At 37.3% G+C, this 21,524-nt stretch overlaps 1 pseudogene across 1 annotated transcript; it reads right to left on the bottom strand.

The window, feature by feature from the left end:
• On the bottom strand, positions 1–7,086 carry LOC122427577 (annotated as a pseudogene). Its single transcript, XR_006265446.1, has 4 exons — positions 6,951–7,086; positions 5,263–5,427; positions 3,359–3,434; positions 1–565 (listed from the first exon to the last, which is right to left on the bottom strand). The product of XR_006265446.1 is annotated as a lysozyme C-1-like (transcript).
• Between the last annotated feature and the right edge of the window lie 14,438 nt (positions 7,087–21,524).

The following is a 21,524-nucleotide window of genomic DNA, read 5'->3' as shown; positions in this document are numbered from 1 at the left end:
TGAATTGCAAGGCTTTTAATGAAAATGTCTCTATTTTTTACAGATGCATCATTTCATATCTATGGTTAATTAGCAATTATTTCAAAACTGGCTATCTCATCTGAATTTAGTCATAATGCATGAATCTATGGTAATATAATTAAGGAAAAGAAACAGGTCATCTAATCCTTCTTTATATTCCTTCATGATCAGCAAGATGTATAAGTGATCTTTTTTTGATTAAGAACTGAATGTACTGGAGATATATTTGATAATTAAGAGTTTAGACAAATATTTTCCAACATTAGTTCTGTTAGCATACTGAATAATATTGTAGGCCTATTAACAAACAGTTAACACACCAGGTAAACATTAAGCCTCTTAGAAGAGGGACCATATGCTCCTGCTTTTATAAAAATATTATTTGTCTGAAGGAATGGTGGTATAACCTTTCACTCAACTATTACTTCCTTAATGTGAAAAAGAGACAAAATGAGCTGAAGAATGATAACCGCACAGTTACAGGGTGCAACCCTCAACATAACTGCTGATGTCATGGTCTCAACAGTGACTTTTCCATGCCACCCTGTAAAGAAAGATGAAACATATGGTAATAAGACTTAAACATAGTGATACGGTAATACACATATTCAGATTCTTTGGCAGAACAAAATAGCTTATCAATACATGAAATAGAGACTATAGACAGTTCCAAGTATCACTGTTTGTTAACTGGAGCTATGTATACCAAGGACTTCACGTCTCCCCCAAGCCTTCACTAGAGCACAGAATGCTGAACACAAATGTTGAGTCCTGTGTTGTCCACAACACAGCTATAGAGTGCATTCCACATTTATTTAATTCCAAAATAATTTCAAGATATGACAAGGAATTGATAGAAGAGAGAGAATTTTAAAACCCCTAGAAATCCCTTAAAATAAACAGAGGAATAACAGAATAAGATTTTGATTCAGTTAAAATAGACTGTTTCTATATAATACATTGTTCAGCATAAATCTAAAGATAATGCTGTTAAAGTGTGGTACTCAATATGTCAGCAAATTTGGAAAACTCAGCAGTGGCCACAGGACTCAAAAAGATCAGTTTTCACTCCAATTCCAAAGTAGGACAGTGCCAAAGAATGTTCAAAATATCATACAATTGTGCTCCTTCCACATTTTACATAGCACATTTCCCATGCTGGTAAGGTTATGCTCAGAGTCCTTCAAGCTAGGCTTCGGCACTACATGAAATGAAATTTCCAGATGTACAAGTTGGGCTTAGAAAAGGCAGAGGAACCAGAGATCAAATTGCCAACATCTGTTGGATCATAGAAAAAGCAAGGGAATTTATTAGAAAACATCTACTTCTGCTTCATAGACTACGCTTAAGCCCTGTATGGATATACAAGCAAACCGTGGTATGGATCACAGAAAACGGTAGAAAATTCTTAAAGAGATGGGAATACCAGATCACCTTGCCTGTCTGCTGAAAAACATGTATATGGGTCAAGAAACAAAAGTCAGAAACTTACATGGAACAACTCATTGGTTCAAAATTGGGAAATGAGTATGACAAGGCTATATATTGTCATCCTGTTGTTTAACTTACATGCAGCGTATATTATGCAAAATGCTGGGCTGGATGAATCACAGGTTGGAATCAACATTGCCAAGAGAAATATCAACAACCTCAGATATGCAGATGATACCACTCTAATGGCAGAAAGTGAAGAGGAACTAAAGAGCCTCTTGATGAGTGTAAAAGAAGAGAGTGGAAAAACTGGTTAAAACTTAGCATTCAAAAACTAAGATCATGACATCTGGTCCCATCACTTCATGGCAAATAGAAGGGGAAAAAAGTGGAAGCAGTGACAGATTTTATTTTCTTGTGCTCCAAAATCACTGTGGTTGGTGACTTCAGCCATGAAATTAAAAGACACTTGCTCTTTGCAAGGAAAGCTGTGGCAAGCCTAGATAGTGTATTTAAAACCAAAGACATCACTTTGATGACAAACGTTCCCATAGTCAAAGCTATGGTTTTTCCAGTAGTCATGTACAGATGTGACAGTTGGACCATAAAGAAGCTGAGTGCCTGAGAACTGATGCTTTTGAATAGTGGTGCTGGAGAAGACTCTCGACAGTCCCTTGGATAGCAAGGAAATCAAACAATCAATCCTAAAGGAAATCAGTCCTGAATATTCATTGGAATGACTGATGCTGAAGCTGAAGTTCCAATACTTTGACCAGGTGTCCTGAAGAGCCGACTCATTGGAAAAGACCCTGATGCTGGGAAAGATTGAAGGCAGAAGAAGGAGGATATGGCAGAGGATGAGATGCTTGGATAGCTTCACCAACTCAACGGACATGAATTTGAGCATACTCCAGGAGATAATGAAGGACAGGGAAGCCTGTGTGCTATAGTCCATGGGGTCGCAAAGAGTCAGATATGACTTACTGACTGAACACACAAACATGGCTGCAATTTTCAGTCCTCAGTAGCATATTTTGGTCTTTGGGAATACATTCCCTTGCTTCTCTCATAACAGTAGGGTAAAGCAGCTCTCACCTGGGACTTCCCTGGAGGTCCAGTGCTTAAGACTCCACCCCTCCAATACTGGGGAAGATTCCTGGTAGTTAGGTAGGAAGCTAAAATCCTGGGTGCCCAGAGGCACTACCAAAAACCCCAGTAACTAGCCTCCAACTAATAAAAATAAATGGGAAAAAAAAACAAAACCCACTTCTCCATCCTCCCCTGATCTTTTCGGCCGCATCGAATGGCATGTGGTTCCCTGTCCAGCACCGCTTGCATTAGAAGCACAAAGTCTTATCAACTGGTCTCCGGGCAAGTCCCCAGATCTCCTCTTTCATGCTTAACACACACCATGCTCTGAAACAGGAACTTACATAGCGTTAAGTCCATTATACTTCAAACACAAACATCCAAACAAAATCACAGGAAAATAGGTCAGTGTGTGGTTATCATAGGTAGCGGTAGTGGGAGGGGGTGAGGGTGGGGAATTAGATGAAGTCAGTCAAAGGTCTTTCAAACTTCTAGGTATAAGATAGTGAATACTGGGGATGTAATGTATGTGGTGACAAATACAATTAACACTGATATACATTGTATATGAAGATCGTTAAGAGAGTAAAGCCTAAGACTTTTCATCACACACACAAAGTTTTTCTTCTATTTCTTTGTTTGTATCTATATGACACGATAGATGTTCACTAAACTTATTGTGACAATAATTTCATGGTGTATGTAAGTCAAGTCATTTTGCTGTACACTTTAAACTTCCACAGTGCTGTATGCCAATTACATCTCAGTAGAACTGGAATAGGGGAGAAAAAAAACCCAAAAAACAGAAACAACATACCATGCTGTAATGCCTTGTTCATTGACAATCTGCTTTGCACATGCTACAGCTTTGGCGATGTCATTTTCCATTAATTCTGAAAAGGAGATGGTAAGAAATGAAGACAACATTCATAGAAATTTCATTATAAGTTTAAGTTCGATCAGCTTTGTTTTCTTAGGCTGAGGAAAGAACAACCAAAATCTTGTTTTTTATGAGTCCATGTATCTGTGAATGTTGGGGGAGAACTCTTTCTTTTTCCATCCTATTTGGCATGAAATAAAGCATTCTGTTTCTCATTTACCAAAGTCATTGGAAGCTCTGGAACTATTAACTAATGTGATGGAAGGTCCTCTTTTACTAGGGACCAGAAAATCAAAACAAAACTAAAACAAACAAGCAGAAACTGGTCTAGCAATTTTTTTGCTCAGCAATTCTGTAATTGGAGAAGGAAATGGCAATCCACTCTAATACTCTTGCCTGGAGAATCCCATGGATGGAGGAGCCTGGTAGAATACAGGTCATGGGGTTGCAAAGAGTCAGACACGACTGAGTGACTTCACTTTCACTTTCTGTTAATATTAGTGGAAGTTTACCTTAAAGAAATAATAAAAGATGTCCCCAAAGATGTGTGTACAAAATGATTCATAGGGGAAAATAAAAGGGGAATACAGTCTAAGTGCATTAACAGTGTGCATTGGATTGATAAATTATAGAATATATATTTAGTGGAATTTATTCATCTTGATATATAATAAAGATTGGTGTTTGCTAATTATATAATTTTGGGCAATAAAGAGCATATTATAAGGCAGAAAATTTAGTACAATTTCATTTTTGTTGAACCACATTGCTTACATGTTTGTATGTGTGTACAAATGTGCATAATATAGTTTTATATTCATGCACATGAGTGATGTATATTCTGAAAGAAGCTTAATTCCAAAAATTACCAGTGTTCATAAATCTCGGGGTAGAGACAATTTTTACTCAATGACTAAAGATTACTATATAAAAAATATTTTCTATGTAAATTAACTGCATACAAAAGAGTATTCTTAGACTAATCTTTTCTATTAGGAATTTTAGTATGTAAAAATTTAACAATTTTTGCATTAGTTCTCCAATATTTTATGCACTAAAGATTCCATATGTCTATTTTAAAAGGAACTCAGTAGTATATTTATTTCACCGTAGTTCAACAGATCTATAAATTGACTTGTCAGAATGACAACGTTTATACAAGAACTGTACATTTTGGAGATGCAAGCTAAAGAATTTAGAAATAAAAGGTCATAATTTTCTATTCACCGTGAATAATTCACTTTAAATCACTCAGCCAAAAAACCCATATATATATATATAGTTTATATACATAGGACAAATAAATATGACAAAATGTTAATAACTGTTACAGTACATGAACATATCGAAGGCTATAATATTAATGTTTCTAATTTTCCATATATTTAAAACATTTAATCATAAAAGGTAAAAACAAATTTTTTAAAAGGACCACACAAAATCCTCCTCTTTGGTTAGTTAGTAATCCTTTGTTTTCCAATAAAGCAGGGCAGATTAGAAAAGTACCATATTAATCGAATTACCCTCTCCTCCTCAAACCAGGTAAGTAAGAGGAACGGCATTGTTCTTTACAAGCATCAACAAGTCCAGTTATGATAATATGACAGGTCATTCCAGAAAATCTTGTTGGTTAGCAAACAGCAACATTTTATGATACCAGCTTGTTAATTTTTTACTTAAGAAATTATGAGGAGGATAATAGAGAGGTTCTAGAAGTTCAGGTGGAATTTTTCTAGGTCCCTGATGAACTCCTTAAGACATTTTCATTTGTACTGAATCTCTGATCTTATAGGTATAACCAGATGGGGCCTGAGCCATCTCTCAACATCATCTTGTCTTACCGCTGCAGAATACACGACAGGCGTCAACTGCTTTGGGGGTTTTGCCATCATCACACCACCATTTGCTGTTGATCTGAAATATCCCATAGTCAGTGTTTTCACTGCTAGGATTGTAGTTTGTAGCTTTTGTGTTATAACTGCTTTACCATTTGGTCAAACACAACCCTGAAAATAAATGTATTTTTTAATTATAAACAGCAATATAATATGACTTACACTTCATAGCCCTATCAGTTCTATTTAACTAATTCTATTTTAGTAACAACTTAATTTATAAGTTTAGTGCTCACCTTCATGTTAAAAATTCCCTTAAGAGAATGCTTTTATTAGCAAATCATTTGGTAATACAAATGAAACAAGACAACATATTTTTAAAAACATTAAAATAGCTATTTCTTCCTTTCCTGTTACTCTTCCCCTATTCCCATCCCTCAGGTAAGATGCAGCCAAGAATAGAAAAATCAACAGAGCTGTTGAATGAGTTTGTTCATTATCAGCAGATGTATAAACTAATGGAAAAATACTTTTATTTTTAAAAATATTTATTAGGAAAAATAAGGAATTTCTTGGAGAAAGAAAATTTCTTATGATACCTAAAGGTAAACTTGGGTATCAAATTAGAATCCAGACCAAAGGAATCATAAAATAGAAAAGAGTATGTCATCCATCCATCTATCTAGCCTTTGGCTCATTCATTCAAAAATAATTATGGAGGGGAAATGTCTGAATTCAATCTGAAAACTACAGTGATGACATTGACAAATATGGACTAAAATACACAGTAACTTTTCTTTAGTGTGCACTTTGAATTCTGTGGAAGAAAATGAAAATTAATTAATGGACTAGAGTCAGAGCAGGATGCTGAAGCTGAAACTCCAATACCTTGGCCACCTGATGCAAAGAGTTGACTCATTGGAAAAAAACCCTGATGCTGGGAGGGATCGGGGGCAGGAGAAGGGGATGACAGAAGATGAGATGGCTGGACGGCATCACCGACTTGATGGACATGAGTTTGAGTAAACTCCGGGAGTTGGTGATAGATTGGGAGGCCTGGCGTGCTGTGATTCATGGGGTCGCAAAGAGTCGGACATGACTGAGCAACTGAACTGAACTGAACTGAGAGTCAGAATAGTAAAATATCATTTCATGGTGCATTTCAGGGATCCTTATGTAGATATTAATTGAGAGGAAATAGGTTCCCACTGTCCCTGTTTTGAGAGTTCAGAGTAATTTTTTAAAACTTTGCTGTTAAAAACTCAACATCATGGTAAGGGGGTTAAAAGTGAGAAAAATACTACCTTACTCATGCTTGCAGAACCCAAGTTCCAAAGTGAAATTGGCTAGAGTCGAACACCTGATAAACACTTGACAAATACATCACAGGTGCCGAGATATTTTTATTGTCAGCCTACTTGTACCACCTGGCAAATTTAGTGGCATTAGACAAGTACAGTTGCACCTAACATGCTTAAAATGATACAGATTTGCACCTCCTATGCCTCAATCCTTCCCCTGGTGCATTGGATTCTAAAGAAACAAGTTGCTGTTTTTAACCACTGTAAATGTACAAACCCTCCAAGAAAGAAACAAGCCATTCACTCAAAGTCCCTTTCCTATTATTTATGCTCTATTAGTATCTGTTCCACACATGGATAACTATTTGTAAGGAGGAAGAAGAGTTAACTTACAGTTTGCCAGACTGACTCCCTTATAGCCATCTAATCCAAGTTTCTTCAGAGTTCTGGCAAGCTCACATCTCTCAAAGACCTTGCCTTGGACAGCTACAGAAAGGAGGAGAAGCCCCAGGATAATGACAGCCTTCATGTTGCCTGAGAAGTCAGACGTCCAGACTGACCAGGGTGAGCTGGACTTGCTATTTAACATCTTTTCACTTCCCTCTCACTGTACAGATTCGGTGGCTCCGCCCTCTGAGATGTGGAAAACAGGAGCAGTTTATTGGTCCATGTACTTGAACAGTTTTCTTTCTTATGTTTGAAGAGAGATATTCTGATATCCTAAGAATTAACGTGCAGAAAATAATGAAATGACATTGCATAAAGACATCGCTCAGGTAGAATTGGGGTTAGTACTATTGCCCGAAGAGGAACTTCCTCCTATTTTTATGAAGTTGAACAAGTATAAAGAAAAAAAACTTGAAAAAAAAAAAAAACTTGAATGAACATTTTAGTCAACTGAAAATGAGCTCCCATCTTTGATTAACATGCATTTACATTAAGTGGTTTTTATGCGCCTTCAATAAGTTGTCTTCATCTTTTTCACTTAAAATTATTTTATATACACTTTCCACAAGAACATGACACACGGCCTGTTGTTCTGATTGGTATAGAGCACCACACCATGTTGTTCAGCCAGATTCCTATACTCACTCTTTTGGTGTCTACTGTAAATTCTTAATTAATAAATCAATGTTTTACTATGATAAATAAGCCTCACATGAATGACATTCCTAACTCCTTTCTAACTATGCTTTCTTCACATTTCCACGTTAGAACTTAAAGGGTCATTGTAAAGCAAGGAAACTGTATAGTAAACCTACAGAAGAATAACAGAATATGCCATTCCAAAATCTTCCCCTTTGGCATAAGGATTATTTTGAGCTGAAAAAGCACATCCTAGACAAGTTCTCTGCCCTCCTCCTATCTTCCTGAGAGCAGAACATAAATTTGTGCATAAATTAATCACCACCAACTTATTAGCCCCAAGACGGCACCAAAAGATTCTACAAAACAGCAATTTGACTTGATATTATCTTTTCCCCCTTTCTAATGTATTTATCATTCCAAAATTCGGAACCCTCAGATGCTTAGTACTCTTTTCCTCTTTCTAGTCGCCCCTCTAAATATATGCTGTTCTTTGGTTAAAATGATCTGTAAATCTAAATTCTAGCCTCCTCTCTGAGTTACTTATCCCTTCATTTCTCATAAGTATACACGAGAAAGTGAAAGTGTTACTCGCCCAGTCGTCTCCAATTCTTTGCGCCCCCATGGACTGTCCATGGGAGTTTTCAGGCAAGAATACTGGAGTGGGTTGCCATTTCCTTCTCCAGGGGATCTTTCTGACCCATGGATGGAACTACTGAGTCTCCATCATTGCAGGCAGATTCTTTACCATCTGAGCTACCAGGGAAATCCAAGTATACATGAGATGTACATGTTAATAAACTTGTTTCCTTTTCTCTTGTTAGTCTGGGTTTTGTTACAGAGCCCAAGCCAAAAATGGTAAAGTAAAGGGAAACACATGTTTCCTCCTGTGCAGTTTCTAGTGATGAGGATGGGACAGTGAAAGGCTGGAACACTCCATTCTCTCTGGAGACTGCTGTGGAGATATGGGATAAAACAGACCAGCAGAAAATAAGAATTCTTACCATGTCAGTCTTCCAGTTTCCTGTCTAGAGTGCACAGTCACAAGAGGAGGATAAAGCTTGTCCTTGTCTCTTCCTTTCCAAATTCACAGAGGCAGGAAAAAACTTTTGTGAAAATAGATCTTAAATTATGACTCGTGAATTTGGTTTTGGTAATCAACACCTGTGGTTATTGATTCTTAGCCTCCCAGAAGGAGTCATGATTTCCTTTGTCTCTGTCATTTGTCATAAGGATGAAAAACCATAAGATGAGAATCTCCATTTGTCTTGTTTTGTATCCTGAGAATTTGGCTTTGTAACTAGTGAGAATATTCCCTCTGGCTTCTGCCACTTGTGGGATGCAGGTTGTCTGTCAGGCTTGCATCAGCAGTTAGCCAGCTAGCCAGCTGGGAGCCTAAGACATGAAGTGACAGGCAGTATTCTCTGTCCAACCATGCTGACTCTCAGGGCAGTTTGTCTTAATAGAGTGTCCACATGCATAAGGGGCCTTTATGGCCTCTACCTTCCCTGCTTGATTAGAGGGGAGAACTCTCAACCCAGTATCACCGTTCTAGTGACATGGGTGAGGAGATCAGTGGTTTTAGGAGTCTCACTTTCTGAGACAGAGGTCTCTTTGCCACCTGAGACATGGAAGATCTTTGCTTTCTTCAGCTTTCTCTGGAGAGGCTCTGCATCTCAAGAGGGCTATATTTCTTAAGGGACTCCTCTCATGTCCATGGGTAAGCCCTAATATTGGTTTTAAGTCATAAAAAGACTCAGTGGTTTGGAGTCACAATTGAAACAGGTATATTGAAGATTTGAACTTTTATACCTAAAGGGATTTTTAAGAGAGCTCATATTTTAAACAAATGTCCTATTTTTACCAATGGGAAGATCAGATGGAAAAGAAAAAAGAAAGAAAGGAAAAAGATAGCTATAGAAGAATACTTTGGTGTGAGGAAAAAAACAAAACACATTCTTAACAAGATTAGGAAAAGATCAGAGAATAAACATCTGGACTACAGAAGTCACTCAAGCAGGTGTAAAATTTACATTAATATAAATAGCCAGGAAAGAGCTTTGACAAAGGTCCAGGAAATGCACAAGAAGGCTTGATGTATTGCCTGTTACTCTATAGCATACCTGACCATTTCCAGACTTTCCTGTATTTGGGGGCTATGCTACAAAAAATGTTTTTAAAAACTGAGATATTGAACTAGCCTATCGTACTGTTAAAGAAAATAAAAACGTCATAGGAATTATCCTAGATTTCTGATAATAGGCAAACATGCCCCTGAGTTCCTTCTTAGATAAACCCTACAATTCTTTCTCAGTACTTTGGAAATATCGAGCTTACCATATCTTTGAACATTAAGATCTAAAGAGATAATTGTTGCCTAAAGCAAACATGGGACTGGAAAATAAAATAGCAAGAGAGATTTTAAAAACAAACTGTTATTTGATATTTCCATAAGCTCCCTTACTCTAGATTTTGTCCACAGCCTCCATAAGATTATCTTTTAAAGGCAAATAAAAATCTTAAAAGTCTTATCCACAAATCTTGGTAAAAGGGGTCAGCCATCTCAGTGGGTAAATTTAACTTGTTCTATCTGCCAGAAACACCATTTCGATCCAATTATTCTTTTACAGGGCTTCCCTGAAGCTTCCCTACAGGGCTTCAGCAGTAATAAAGCACCACCCCCCACCCCCTCCAACCCCCACAATGCAGGAGGTGCAGGGTTTCATCCCTGGGTCAGGAAGATCCTCAATAGTAGGAAATGGCAACATACTCCAGGATCCCTGCTGGGAAAATCCCATGGACAGAGGAGCCTGGTGGGATATGGTTCATGGGGTCTCAAAGAGTTGGACACAACTAAAGTGACTGAGCACATTCTTTTATAAGCTATTGAGTTTTGTATTACTGTACCTGAAATGTGACTAAAATGTTTAAATGAAAGCTATAAGATCCCTGTTTGTCAGAAAAAGAGACACAGAAATACAGAACAGACTTTTGAACTCTGTGGGAGAAGGTGAGGGTGGGATGTTTCAAAAGAACAGCATGTAGACTATCTATGGTGAAACAGATCACCAGCCCAGGTGGGATGCATGAGACAAGTGCTTGGGCCTGGTGCACTGGGAAGACCCAGAGGAATCGGGTGGAGAGGGAGGTGGGAGGGGGGATCGGGATGGAAATAATGTAAATCTATGGCTGATTCATATCAATGTATGACAAAACCCACTGAAATGTTGTGAAGTAATTAGCCTCCAACTAATAAAAAAATTAAAAAAAAAAAAAAAGATCCCTGTTTGTATCTATCTATATGTCTATCTATATATGTATGTTATGTATATGGGATATTTTTCTCCCTCTTGATATATTCCTAAAAACTTGTGAAAAAGCTCTATTTAACTGGCTTAAAGAAAATAGAAGCACTTGTATAAATTAAGACTAGTCTTGGGATTTCCCTGGTGGTCCAGCTGCTAAGATTCTGAGCTCCCAATGCAAGGGGTTCAGGTTCAGTCCCTGGCCTGGGAACTAGATCCCCCATGCCACAACTAAGATCTGGTGCAGCCAAATAATTGAATAAATATTTTTTGTAATAAATTAAGCTTTGTCAAATAAGCTTGATAACAAATATGTTGTCTCTACTAGATGCTTGATGTGATAAAATTATAAATTCAACTTCAGAACTGAATTTTTAAAAAATGATTTCTTCAATGTATGTCAATATGATAAGAAAAAAAAAATGTATAAATTTTAAGATTCTTTACTTCTGTGATTTTTGCTACTTGCTGGATTTGTCAACAAGAAAAACAACTTTAAATGAAGGTTAATTTTTAGTGTCTCATGAAATTTTCATGACAACTCAAGCACTGAATATGTACATCATTTCCAAAAGAAGAGAAAATACTGAAACATTAATTACCAAACATATGTTTATCTGCTTTTGACCTCTTATTAGAGAAATGAAGAATATTTGGGTCTGTTAATAACATGCTCTTTTTGCCACTCTAAACAAATGTCCTGTAAAAAGACATATGTCTCTAGAAATTACAAAATGATATATTCCTGGGGATTTCCTGGCAGTCTAGTGGTTAAGAATTGGTGCTTACACTGCCAGGGACCAGGTTCAATCCTTGGTGATGAACTAACATCCTACAAGCCACCCAGCTCAGCCAAAAAATAAATAAATAAAAATTTAAAAGAGCAAATAATATTGAATATGAGGGGTCTAGGAAATAGGGTTCTAATACAGGAGAAAGGAGAAGGTAAATTTTTGAGATGAAGGGAAAAGTGTCCCTGTGGACTTCCTGGGGAAAAACTTGAAGATGGCCTGGAATGTGTGAACCCATTGAAAGGAGTTCCACTAATCTGGCCAAGACTTTGGGTAATGAATTAATCCACCAATTATTGATTGATTCAAAATTGGGAAAGGAGTACAACAAGGCTGTGTATTATTACCTTGTTTATTTACCTTATATGCAGAATACATCATGGGAAATGCCAGTCTGGATGAATCACAAGCTAGAATCAAGCTTGCCAGAAGAAATAACAACAACCTCAGATATGCAGATGATACCACTCTAATGGCAGAAATTGATGAGGAACTAAAGAGCCTCTTAATGAGGATGAAAGAGGAGAGTGAAAAAGCTGGTTAAAAGTCAACATTCAAGAAACTAAGATCATGGCCCCAGTTCCATCAGTTCAGTTCAGTTGCTCAGTTGTGTCTGACTCTTTGCAACCCCTTGAATCGTAGCATGCCAGAGCTCCCTGTCCATCACCAACTCCGGGAGTTTACCCAAACTCATGTCCATCGAGTCAGTGATGCCATCCAACCATCTCATCCTCTGTCATTCCCTTCTCTTCCTGCCCCCAATCCCTCCCAGCATTCAGGGTCTTTTCAACTCTTCGCATGAGGTGGCCAAAGTATTGGAGTTTCAGTTTCAACATCTGTCCTTCCAATGAACACCCAGGACTGATCTCCTTTAGGATGGACTGGTTGAATCTCCTTGCAGTCCAACGGACTCTCAAGAGTTTTCTCCAACACCACAGTTCAAAAGCATCAATTCTTCAGCTCTCAGCTTTCTTTATAGTCCAACTCTCGCATCCATACATGACCACTGGAAAAACCATAGCCATGACTAGACGGACCTTTGTTGGCAAAGTAATGTCTCTGCTTTTTAATATGCTATCTAGGTTGGTCATAACTTTCCTTCCAAGGAGTAAGCATCTTTTAATTTCATGGCTGCAATCACCATCTGCAGTGATTTGGGAGCCCAAAAAAATAAAGTCTGACACTGTTTCCACTGTTTCCCCATCTATTTTCCCATGAAGTGATGGGACCAGATGCCATGATCTTCGTTTTCTGAATGTTGAGCTTTAAGCCAACTTTTCACTCTCCTCTTTCACTTTGATCAAGAGGCTTTTTAGTTCCTCTTTACTTTCTGCCATAAGGGTAGTGTTGTCTACATATCTGAGGTTATTGATATTTCTCCCGGCAATCTTGATTCCAGCTTGTGCTTCTTCCAGCCCAGCGTTTCTCATGATGTACTCTGCATATAAGTTAAATAAGCAGGGTGACAATATACAGCCTTGACGTACTCCTTTTCTAATTTGGAAGCAGTCTGTTTTTCCATGTCCGGTTCTAACTGTTGCTTCCTGACCTGCAGTTCCATCACTTAATGGCAAATAGAAGGGGAAAAAACTGGAAGGAGTGACAGATTTTACTTTCTTGGACTCCAAAATCACTGCAGATGGTGTGTGCAGCCATGAAATCAAAAGATACTTGCTCCTTGGAAGGAAAACAACTACAAACCAGACAGTGTATTCAAAAGCAAAGACGTCACTTTGCCAACAAAGGTCTGTATACTCAGAGCTACGGGTTTTCCTGTCGCCATGTTTGTTATGAGTGTTGGACCATAAAGAAGGCTAAGCACTGAAGAATTGATTCTTTGGAATTGTGATGCTGGAGAAGACTCTTAAGAGTCCCGTGGACTGCAATGAGATCAAACCAATCAATCCTAATGGAAATTAACCCTGAATATTCATTGGAAGAACTGATGCTGAATGAAGCTGAAGCTCCAGTACTTTGGCCATGTGATGTAAAGAGCCTACTCATTGGAGAAGACCATAATACTGGGAAAGACTGAAGGCAAAAGGAGAAGGGAGTGGCAGATGATGAGATGGCTAGAAAACATTATCACTGAATGGCATTAATCTGAGAAAACTCTCAGAGACTGTGGAGGACAGAGGAGTCTGGCTTGCTGTAGTGTATAGTGTCTCAAGGAGTGAAACACGGCTTAGCAACTAAACAACAACAACATAATTGTACAGGGGTCTTACCGGTAGGTATTATATCCATCTTACAGATGAAAAAACTGTGTCCTAGAGAAGATAAATCATCTGTCCAAAGACATATAGTAGTGAGTGGGAGAGCTAGGATTTAAGATTCAGGTCAATTCCATGACCTTTTCAGTTTACCACATTATCTTGAAGTTGAAGTGAAAGGGAAGGAATTCTATTAAAATGTAATTCTCATCCCTCAACAGGCTATAACTTCTTTGTCTATCATGTGTCTGATTTTGGATCCCAATATAGTTGTGCAAACCCATTTTACATATTTATTTTTAAGGTGTGAGTTTTCTCTAAGTGGTTGTTCTAACACCAGGAATGCCATGGAACAATTAGAGACTATTTAAATATCAATATTCTTAATATGCACAACTGATAATTGTGGAAAGCTTTGGATTTCTTTGTGCATACTTTCTTTATATTATTTCTGTTATCTTTAAACGTCCACAGTCAATACAACTAGAACTTAGGCTGGATCTCACGTCTTCTTTTCACTTTATGAACAAATATTTGCCTTTCCACATAGATCAAGTTACAAAAATTCTTTCTCAATTTACATAACAGTTGGGCTATCATCACTGAGAAATTATTTTTCAAACACGTCATAAAGCATAATCTTGTTTACAAAGTGATGGAAATGTTCCCACTTTAGTTTTCTCTTTCCAGAAGAGTATTCTGAATTCATTTCTCTATTAAGTATGAAAATAGCTTGGCAGTTCCTGTCAAAATTGAAAATGGACTTATTATACAACCCAGCAATCCACTCGGGTATTTACCCCAGAGAGATGTCCTCTTTCCTCCTAAGAACTTCTATATAAGTATTCATAGCAACTTTATTCTTAAATAGCCAACACCTGTAAACTATCCACATTTTCTTGAACAAGTGAAAAAAAAAAACCCTAAAAGTAGTGAAAAATCATTTAAGAAATTGAAATGCTACATTAAAAATTTCTGTTTAATGAAAAAACGCAGTAAAGGAGGAAAAGTGGAACAAAAAAGGCATGAGACATGTACAAATAAAATATAAAGTCACAGATGTAAATCCAACTATATAAATAATAACATTAAATGTAAATGGATAAGAGAAGAATGAATACCAATTCTTCACAAACTCTACCAAAAACCAGAAAAGGTACCCAACCCATTTTATGAAGCAAATATCATCCTGATACCAAAATTAAAGAAAGACATCACAAGAACAGAAAGCTGACAGATCAATCTTTCTTATGAATGTGGATGTAAAAATCCTTGACAAAATGCTATCAAACTGAATGTAACAACACATAAAAAGAATTATATCCTATAATCTAATGGATTTTCCCCAGGAATACTAGTTGGTTCAACACCTGAAAATCAGTGTAACACATCACATCAATAGGATAAAAAAACAGAAACAAAATGATCATCTCAGCAGACATAGAAAACAGCATTGAAAAAATCCAACACTGTTTCATGATGAAACTACTCAGCTTTTCCATGCCACCCTATGGAGAAAGATGAAACAAATGGTACTAAGGCTAAAACATAGCTCCCTTGTAATATACATACCTCAAATCCTTTGGGAGAACAAAATAGTTTATCAGTACATGAAATAGAGTCTACAGACAGATCCAAGTACTGCTATTTATTAACTGGAGTTAGGTGTACCAAGGACTTCACGTCTCCCCCAAGCCTTCACTAGAGCACAGAATGCCGAACACAAATGTTGAGTCCTGTGTAGTCCACAACACAACTGCCGAGTGCATTCCACATTTACTTAATTCCAAAAATAATTTCAAGATATGACAAGGAATTAGTAGAGCCTGTAAAACCTTAAAAACTCTAGAATCCCCTAAAATAAATTGAGGAGTAAAAGAATAAGATTCTGAATCACTGAAAATAGATTGTTTCTATGTAGTAAATTGTCTAGCATAAACCTAAAGCTGCAATTTTCAGTTCTCAGTAGCATACTTGGGAATATTCCCTCGCTTCTCTCATAAGTTGGATAAAAGAGCTCTCGCCTGGGACTTTCCTGGTGGTCCACTTGTTAAGACTCCGCCATTCCAATGCTGGGGTTAGGGGTTGATTCCTGGTAGTGGGGTCGGGGTCTAAAATCCCACCTGGCCCGAGGCATTGCCAAAAGCCCCCGCCCCCCTCCCTCGCCATCAACCTTTTTTTTTTGGCCCCATCACATGGCAAGTGGTCCCCTGTCCAGTATCCCCTGTGTTGGGAGCAAAAAGTCTCAACCACTGGACACCAGGGAAGTCCCCAGCTCTCCTCTTTAATGCTTAACACATACCATGCTCTGTGACATGAACTTACTTAGTGTTGTAGGCCCATTAGACTTCAAACACAAACATACGAACAAACTCATAGAAAAAGAGGTCAGATGTGTGGTTACCAGAAGTAAGAGGCTGAGGGGTGAGGGGTGAAGAATTAGACAAAGGCAGTCAAAGGTACTACAAACTTCTAGGTATAAGATAAATAAATACTGAGGATGTAATTTAGAATGTGATCAATACAATTAACACTGCTATATGTTATAATGAAAACTGTTGAGAGTAAAGCCTAAGAATTTTCATCACACATTAAGTTTTCTTATATTTCTATCATTCTGTATCCATATGACATGATGGATGTTCACTAAACATTGCGACAATAATTTCATGATGTCTGTAAGTCCAATCATTAGGCTATACTCCCTAAACTTCTACAGTGCTGCATGTCGATTACATCTCAATAGAACTAGAAGGAGAAAAAAAAACAACCCAAACAAAAACAACATACCATGCTGTAATGCCTTGCTCACTGACAGTCTTCTTTGCACATGCTACAGCTTTAGTGATGTCATTTTCCATTAATGATGAAAATAAGGTGGTGAGAAATGAAACAACACTCACAGAAATTTCATTTAAGTTTATTCTCTTAGGTTGACGGAAGAACAACTAAATTCTCTTAGGTTGAGGAAAAAACAACTAACATTATTTTTTTAAGAGTGAGGGTATCTGTGAATGTTGGGAGAAAACTTTTTCTTTATTCTGTCCAATTTGGTGTGAAATAAAGCATTCAGTTTCTCATTTGCCAAAGTCATTGGAACCTCTGAAACTATTGAATATTGTGATAGAAGTTTCTTTTCCTTACTAAGCACCACAAAAACAGAACAAAACAAATAAGCAGAAACTGGTCTAGCAGTTTTTTGCTTAGCAATTCTGTTACTGCAAGTTTAACCTAAAAAAGTAATAAGGGATGCATCCAAAGATGTGTGTACAAGATGTTTCATAGCAATTAATAAAAGGGGAAATTAAGGGAGAAATTATAGCCTAAGTCCTTAATAGTGTGAGTTGGATAGATAAATTATAGAATATTTATTTAGTGGAATTTATTCATCTTGAAATATAATAAAGATTGTTTCTGTTGATAAAAATAATTTTGTATAATAAAGAGCATATTGTAAAGCAGTAAATTTACTACAGTTTCTTTTTATGTGAAACACATGGCTTACGTGTTCATATGTGGGATGAATGCATATATATCGGTGGCTCAGCTGGTAAAGAATCCACCTACAAAAAAAAAAAGAATCCACCTGCAGTGCGGGAGACCTGGGTTCGATCCTTGGGTTGGGAAAATCCCCTGGAGAAGGAACATATATCCACTCCAGTGTTCTGGCCTGGAGAATTCCACGGACGGTATAGTCCATGGGGTCCCAAAGAGTCAGACACGACTGAGAGAATTTCACTTCACAGATTATAACACAAAATATTTTTTAAAGTAAATTACCTGGTTACAAAAGATATTCTTAGACTAATCTTCTTTATTAGGAATTTTAATGTATGAAAATTTAACAATATAAATTTTGGATTGTCCTGCAATATTTTGTGCACCTAAGATTGCACATGTTATCTCTATTTCAAAAGAAACTCAATAGAATATTTATTTCACTCCAATTAAACAAATGTGTGAATTAACCTGTATGTTAGCAAACAGCAACCTTTTAGGATACCAGCTCTTTAATTTCTTAGTTAAGAAATTAGGAGAAGGATAATAGAGAGTTTACAGAAGTTATGGTGGAATTTTTCTAGGTCTCTAATGAACTCTTTGAGACATTTTCATTTCTACTGACCTCTATTCTTATAGGTATAACCAGATGGGGCCTGAGCCATCACTCAACATCATCTTGTTTTACCGCTGCAGGCCACATGGCAGCCGTCAACTGCTTTTGGGGTTTTGCCATCATCACACCACCATTTGCTGTTGATCTGAAATATCCCATAATTACTGCTTTCCCTGCTAGGATTGTAGTTTGTAGCTTTTGTGTTATAACCACTTTCCCATTTGGTCAAACAACCCTGAATAAAAATATTTTTAGATTATAAACAGCAACACAACTAGACTTAGAGTTCATAGCCCAATTAGTTCAATTTAACTAATTCTATTTTAGTAATGACTTATTTATAAGTATAAAGATGTATTTACTTGTGAAATATTTTAACGCTTTTGTGTTAAAGGGCTCTTAAGAGAATTCTTTCATTAACAAATCATTTGATAATAGCAATGGAGCAAGATATATTTTTTAAAATATTACAAGACTCTCTTCTGCTCCTGTCTCTCAGGTACGATTGAGCCTAGAATAGAAAATCAACAGAATTGTTGAGTGAGTTTGGTTGTTTGATGCAGATGTATACTAGTGGAAAAATACTTTTATTAGAAAAAATGAGGACTTTCTGGGAGAAAGAAAATTTTTTATGATACCTAGAGGTGAATTTGGGTATCAAATCTGAATCCAGACAATAAGAATCATTGAATAGGAAAGATTATATCATCCATCCATCCATCTAGCCATTGGCTCATTCATTCAAAAATAGTTATGGAGAGGAAATGTCTGAATTCTACCTGAAAAATACAGTGATGACATTGACAAATACGGACCAAAATATAGAGTAACTTTTCCTTAGGGAACATCTTGAATTCTATGTAAGAAAATGAAAAATAATGAACTAGAGTAAGAATAATAAAACATCATTACATACCGCATTTCCAGGATCCTCAGGTAAATACTGATTGAGGGGAAATAGTTCTTAACTATCCCTGTTTTAAGAGTTCAATGTAAGTTTTAAAAAACCTTGCTGTTAAAAGCCCAACATCATGGGAGGGGGATTGAAAATGAGAAAAACATAGTCTTATTCAGGCTTGAAGAACCCAACTTCTAAACTGGAAATGGATAGAGTCAGACACCAAGTGCTTGAAAGAGATATCACAGGTGCTGAAATATATCTTGTAGTCAGCTTTCATGTGCCAGCTGGCAAACGTAGTGGTGCTGGAGGAGTGCATGGGAACCTGGCATGCTTAGAACGGTATAGAATTTGCACTCCCCAGGCCTCAATCCTTCAGCTTGTACATCTGATTCTAAAGGACCAAGTTGATGTAAGTGTACAAACCCTCCAAGAAAGAAAAAGGCCATTCACTCAAAGTCCCTTTCTTATTATTCATCCTCTATTAGTATCTGTTCCACACCTGGCTACCTATTTGGAAGGATGAAGAAGAGTTAACTTACAGTTTGCCAGACTGACTCCCTTATAGCCATCCAATCCAAGTTCCTTCAGAGTTCTGGCAAGCTCACATCTCTCAAGGACCTTGCCTTGGACAGCGACAGAAAGGAGGAGAAACCTCAGAATAATGAGAGTCTTCATGTTGACTGAGAAGCCAGACGTCCAGACTGACCAGGGTGAGCTGGGCTTGCTATTTAACATCTTTTCACTTCCCTCTTATTTCACTGGTTTGGTTGCTCCACCCTCTGAGACATGTGGAAAACAGGAACAGCTTATTGGTCCACTGACTTAAAACTTTTCCTTCTTACGTTTGAAGAGAGATATTCTGATACTCTAAGAATTAACCTGCAAGAAAATAATGAAATGAGATTGCTTAAAGACATTTCTCAGGAAAAACTAAAATTAGCACTATTGCCAAAAGAGGAATTTCCTATTTTATTATGAAGTTGAATAAGCTTAAAGAAAAAAAAAAAAAACCTGAATGAACATTTTACTCAACTGAAAATGAGCTCCCATCTTTGACTAACATGCATTTACACTAAGTAGTTTTATATGTCTGCAGGATATTGTATTTATCTTTTTCACTTAAAATCATTTTATATACACTTTTCACAAAAGAACATGACACCTGCCTGTTTTTCTGATCAGTATATATAGCACAGCACCATGTTGCTCAACCAGATTCTTACATTAAATATTTTGCTGTTTATTGTAAATTCTTAATTTATAAATCCATGTCTTAGTATGATTAGTAAGCATTGTGCTAATAACATTCCTAACTCCTTTCTGACAATGCCTTACTTCAATTTCCATGTTAGAACATAAAGGGTCATTGTAAATCAAGGGAACTTTATACTAAAACCTACAGAGGAGTAACAGAATATGCCACCCCAAAATCTTCCCTTTTGCCCAAGGATTATTTTGAGCTGAAAGCAATTGAGAAGAATCAGATTCCAGAAATGTTCTCTTCTCCCCTTATCATCCTGAAAGCAGAACACAAATTTGTGCAGAAATTAATCGCCAACAACCCTTGACACATACCAGCCCCAAGACAGCACCAGAAGACTACAAAACAGCCATTTTGACTGTCAGTTTGGAATGTATTTATCGTCCCGAAATTTGGCACCCTGGGAAACCTAGTACACTTTTCCTCTGTGTAGTCTTTCCTCTCAATATATGTTGTTATTTGGTCAATATGATCTATAAATCCAAATTCCAGCCACTTCTTTGAGTTACTCATCTCTGCATTTCTCATAAGTGTACATGAGATGTATATGTTAATATACTTGTTTCATTTTCTTTTGTTAATCTGTCTTTGGTTAGAGTTAGTTAGTTAGTTCAGTCACTCAGTCATGTCCGACTCTTTGCAACCCCATTCATCGCAGCATGCCAGGCCTCCCTGTCCATCACAAACTCCTGGAGCTCACTCAAACTCATGCCCATCGAGTCGGTGATGCCACCCAGCCATCTCATCCTCTGTCGTCCCCTTCTCTTGCTGCCCCCAATCCCTCCCAGCATCAGGGTCTTTTCCAATGAGTCAACTCTTCACATGAGGTGGCCAAAGTACTGGAGTTTCAGCTTCAGCATCAGTCCCTCCAGTGAACACCCAGGACCTATCTCCTTCAGGATGGACTGGTTGGATCTCCCTGCAGTCCAAGGAACTCTCAACAGAGACCCAGTCAAAAACTGAAAAGGGTAGAAGGGAAACAAATGTTTCATCCTGTATGGTTTCTAATGATGAGGATGGAACAGTGACAGGCTGGAACACTCCATTCTCCCTGGAGACTGCAGCTGAGATATGGGATAACTGACAACAGACCAGCAGAAGGTACGAATTCTTACCATTTCAGTCTCCCAGCTTTCTGTCTAAAGTGCACAGTCAAGAAAGGAGGATAACAATTTCTCCTTGTCTCTTCCTATTCAAATTCACACTGGCAGGAGAAAAGCATTTGTGAAAATAGATCTTGAGTTTTGACTTTTGTGAATTTGGTTTTGGTAATCAACACCTATGGTTATTGATCCT

The sequence above is a fragment of the Cervus canadensis genome, chromosome 25 (genome assembly GCF_019320065.1).
Source record: "Cervus canadensis isolate Bull #8, Minnesota chromosome 25, ASM1932006v1, whole genome shotgun sequence".
In the NCBI taxonomy this organism is placed as follows: Eukaryota; Metazoa; Chordata; class Mammalia; order Artiodactyla; family Cervidae; genus Cervus; species Cervus canadensis.
This window is presented reverse-complemented; position numbering and strand designations above follow the sequence as displayed.